This window comes from the organism of the source record quoted next, unplaced genomic scaffold (assembly GCF_019419815.1).
Source record: "Pyrus x bretschneideri cultivar Hongxiangsu unplaced genomic scaffold, Pyrus_bretschneideri_v1 Contig20, whole genome shotgun sequence".
Taxonomy (NCBI): Eukaryota; Viridiplantae; Streptophyta; class Magnoliopsida; order Rosales; family Rosaceae; genus Pyrus; species Pyrus x bretschneideri.
Genome location: NW_025999502.1, coordinates 4,498,322 through 4,503,298, shown reverse-complemented (window position 1 = coordinate 4,503,298; position 4,977 = coordinate 4,498,322). Strand labels below are relative to the sequence as shown.

Below are 4,977 nucleotides of genomic sequence, written 5' to 3'. Positions count from 1 at the left end.
CAGGAATTGGATTCCTTGTTTCGTGTGGGCTCCACCACTTTTTTGATTCCTTAATATTTAGTAAACACCGGAATATTCCATAATCAAAATTCAATTCCCTTTCCTTATTCTGATTACCCTTACGTAAACGTGTCATCAATGATCACCTACCACTTGGCCAAATAATGATCATGTTCTTGGACACTCAAGTGGATGAATGTTAAGTTGTGAGTTTCAAAGAACGTGTGCTCACTATTTCTTGACATACAAGTAACTTAGTCAATCCGACTTAATAGTTGAGAAAATTATGGAGCCTTATTTGGTTAGGTTTAGGAGTCCTTATTTAGTGCAATTAATTATGAAATCCTTGATTAGTTGACAAAGAATTCATTACCATTTAGGACTATAATGAAATCCTAATTGATTTGGAATATTCCTTTAATCAGTTAACATGCAGCATCTATATATTAGGAGGTCCTTGCACTCACAGCATTATCCTATCTCGTGCTAAAAACTCTATTTGATAGCAAGGATTATCAGCTGCTTGAGTGTAGAAGACTCCTGTTGAAACCCTAGCAGTCATGGCTTCTTCTTTCTCCACTTTGGAAGATAATTGTTTGATTGGTTTATTGTAATTATTTATGTTTTATGTGTGATCCTAGTAAGTTCTTGTTTTTCAATTACTTTTTACATTCTTCACTCCAGAGATCATGTTAGAATAGCCCTACCGATCCCTCGTTTGTCCATGCTGATCGATGCATCAGTTCATACTGGAGAAGGAACTTGGGAATCAACAGACTTCAATACCTCTTCACCCATTTCTTTGCATCCTACCAATTTCTGTATAAAGCAAATATCAGCAATCAATGGTCATCAATCAATCATATTAGGAGAAGCTTACACTGAATTATAAGCAACTGTTACTGCACAAATCAATGAGAAATCAAGTTTGATTCAAGAATTTCAACTGAATCTTCTCGTAGACCACAACTAGAACAAAACATATTTTTCTCCTGCTTCATTTTACTATAGAGACTGGTTTCACTCAGGGAACTATCACACACCGTAGATTCAATTTAAATAGTTCCACCTAATTCAAAGACGATCATACCAAAGAATTTTAACACGATAAGTTACCTTGCTTCCTCAAAGACTTTTTAAAAGGATGCACAAAAATTACGAGGAGGAGATGCTATTTCATGAGGACTTAAGGAGAAGATAGAAAGCAGCTCTCCAAATACTATGCTACGTTAATATTCCATAACATTTTTTTGTTTCAACAAAGGAAAGAGCAGTATAATATTTTGTGGCGATCACATTTTCCAACCCAAGTGAAAGAAACAAAAAAGGCGCATGTGAAAAAATAAAAAATGTACATACAGTTCCAGTGGAATATATGTCACCAGTCCGAAACCCCCTATTCAAAGTATCTAGAACTGCATCCTCAATTCTCTTGGCAGCCTTTTCTTCACCTGAACCGTACTTCAAAAGCATAGCAGCACTGAGAACTGTCGCTAATGGGTTTGCTTATCCTGCATGTTAGACCATTATATTCCATAATAAATGGCATCGTACCACCGAAGAGAAATAGTTTGATGTGTAGGTAAACCAACCTGTGCAGCAATATCAGGAGCAGAACCATGTATGGGTTCATAAAGTCCAGGACCCTGTACCAATGGGAATTTTAATATAGTCAGATCAAAAGAATTCAAACTTACCCTTAGAACACCAAAAACAACTGGAAATTCCCATCAGAATAACATTCCTAACACATGTAGAGCGAAACTTGACCAGTGACAGACAAAACTTTGCATTACCGATTCCCCAAGACTAGCAGATGGCAGCATCCCAATACTTCCAGTGATCATTGAAGCCTCATCAGGTAATATATCGCCAAATATGTTGTTCGTTACAATCGTATCAAACTGCAATTTCATAGGCAAACATCATGAGACTAACAATAATCATTTAGGACGCTTTGAAAACTTGTTCCTTCCGTCCTAAAATTTTCCCCTTGGTAGGCCTTAGACAAACCTGTTTCGGATCACGAATAAGCTGCATTGCAGCATTATCAACATACACGTGTGAGAGTTCAACATCAGGATACTCCAAGGCTATTTCCATGATTCTTTTCCTCTAAAACATTGATGCCTGGATATCCATTGAATTAAATATACATTATAAACGTAAAATAGAACTTAAGCAACGGAAAGAAGAAAAGGAAAGAAACACAAAACAACACATGTTTCTGCCATACATGTTTTCTAGCATTTCTTTTCGCAAAGAATAACAGACAGCATTGTGGGAAAATCTAAATTTAGCCAGCACCATGTTAATTAAAACCCTAACACTATTGAACTCGGTGAATTAGATTGGCTAGTAGATCTTTAAAGGCTCAATCTGATTGATTGGATCAATCAATGACGACATCGAAGACATTGTACAAGCATGTGTATCCATCAAACAGTTTCAAAATATCCGACACTTTCCAACATATTATGTGCTGATTATCAGTAGTGCATCCTTAACTCTGATTTGACATTCCGGCAAACCACCACAAATGGTAGAATCATATCATCTCCCTTTAGTTTTCTTTAAGCCAATAGCACAAACTAAACAGGAATTGGACCCACTCACCCTCAAACCTTATAAGGAGGAGGTGTTATCAGACCCAAAATATCACACATATCTTATTATCCTTGGTACTTACTGTTTTTAGATTGTCACGAATTTAGCACAAAAAGTTATCAGCTTGCACCTCTTTTTCTATCACATACAAATAATGAGGGTATACAAGTATGAAATATTTGGTTCCACTTTAATCAACAACCAAATTAGGATTACATAAGGTTAGAATATAAAGGTCAGACATCATATGTTCGTAAAAGCCAGGTTAAGCACCCATAAGTTCCTTTTACAATTGAATGATTTTATTGAAACAGTGCCTAAGGGGCACAACTGGTTAACTCAAGGCAAAAGATGATGCTTGACTTGTAAAGCTTATTGTCATCTGTTCGAGAGAAATTAAAGAGTCAACTAATGGATTGGGAAGTTGTAAAGCAGAATAGCTAGGCTCATAGCATGTAACACCATTATAACCAGAAAGAAAATGTTCTATGCCTCTATTGTGGCAAAATCTCGAACAAATCCTGACAACTTTCCAAATAAGAAAAAGGAAAACAAAAGAAATAAAAGTTCTTCTATTGAAAAGTACCTCCAACACATTTGCCTTGTCAACACTGCAGAGCTTCCCCTTTCACTTCCGAGCAGTCTCAAATGCAACACGAGCAATTCGATCAATCTGGCAAGAAGATTATTTCATGTTAAATAACCACTCATACACAGACGTGCAATTATAAAGTTCTGAATACAGTTTATAACAACAGGCCAGAAAAATTTAAAGTTCTGAAACTCACAGAAAGTTCTGAGCGGAATTTTTTTTAAAAGAAACCTAACAATTTTCAGGTTTCAATTTCAAATATGAAATCATCTAATGGTTGGAACTGGCAAGTAGTCCCAATTTAGTGAAATGCTTGTGAATCCTTCGCAGAGCAAAGTCAACACAAACTCACAATGTTATTGCATATTTGATGAACCACTTCCCAAAAGAAATAGAAATAAAAGAAAAGACCTTGAGGCGATACCATAGGAATAATGGTCTTTGGGAGTGCATAAAGAGAAATTCTTTGGGTTTATAGGAACCATTTATGGCTGCCAGTATCATCAGAAAAACCAGAACTTAACGCATAACTTTCTGAAAGGAACAAAGGAAACTACCTCATAGGCAGCATACACCTCTGTATTGAAGCCAATCTCCTCGCCATTTTCATTGGTGCCAAAACCCCTAGGACATCCAAAATATATACCTATTTCCAGCAAAAACAAGAATGACTTCATTAATTCAAGTGAAAAAAAAACCTCAACACGAGCAAGTTCATGAAGTTGGTCACTAGTTTAAATTTGGTACACTAACCTCCATAAGGTCAACCCCCCTCAGCTACTTCTCTCTTCAAAGTTGAAGCGTCCACTAACTTAAATAGTAATTAACGTAAAATGATAAGTTAGAAATATAGACACCATGGTTTCAAGATAATAAATCAATTATGTGAACTCTATAGTTACTCAGTCGATAACAGATCGTACGAAAACAGTTGCGGGCCTCAAATTTGAAATGAAGAACCACTAGTTTTAAGATAATAAATCAAATTCAATATTCACCTGCGGCAAAACAGTTGCAGGCCTCAGATTCGCAAACACTTTAAGACCTTTGCGAGGTTTAAGCAACCCAGTTTCTGGTTTCAGTGCTTTTCATTCTTATCCCATTTGTACCTTAAACACCAACAATAAAATTAACTAAATTACATCACTTGAAAACGGAAGTCACTAAGAAATAATACGGATTGGGAAGGACAATCACGACCTACCCCCCAGTTGCTCCTAGAAGAACTGCGTCGGACTGCTTAGCTGACAAAAGAGTCTCATCAGGTAATGGAACTCCATTCAAATCCAAGGCAGTTCCACCAACAGGTAATTCTTCATACTTAAACTCAATCCCTGGTTTATGCAAACACATTTAGTTATACAGACACCCAAATGTTATAAAAGTACTAATTTCCCAGCAGAATTATTCGATTATACAGCAGACGGAGCAGCTCAAAATGTTAAACATAGACCCTGAGATGGGAAAAGTAAAAGACTTTTCCTTTCCTATTTTCCCACCGTTTCTCGGACACCAAACGGGTGAAACCGAAATAAAATTGACGAAAGGAAAAAAAGGAAGCAGAATTAAAAGAAACCATCGATGGAGGCGGCGAGGTTGAGGACGTTCTTGGCGACGGAGATGACTTCGGGGCCAATGCCATCGCCGGGAAGCAAAGTGATGGAGTAGCGTTTAGAGGGTGAGGCTGCGGAGCAACTGATCCTACCCACTTTCAGGGTGTGTTTGGAAATGGGGTTGCGAGAGAGAAAGGAGCTGAAGGGTTTAGCGTCGAGTTGGAG

At 37.2% G+C, this 4,977-nt stretch overlaps 1 pseudogene; it reads right to left on the bottom strand.

The window, feature by feature from the left end:
- Nucleotides 1–580: 580 nt before the first annotated feature.
- LOC125477018 lies at nucleotides 581–4,977 on the bottom strand (annotated as a pseudogene).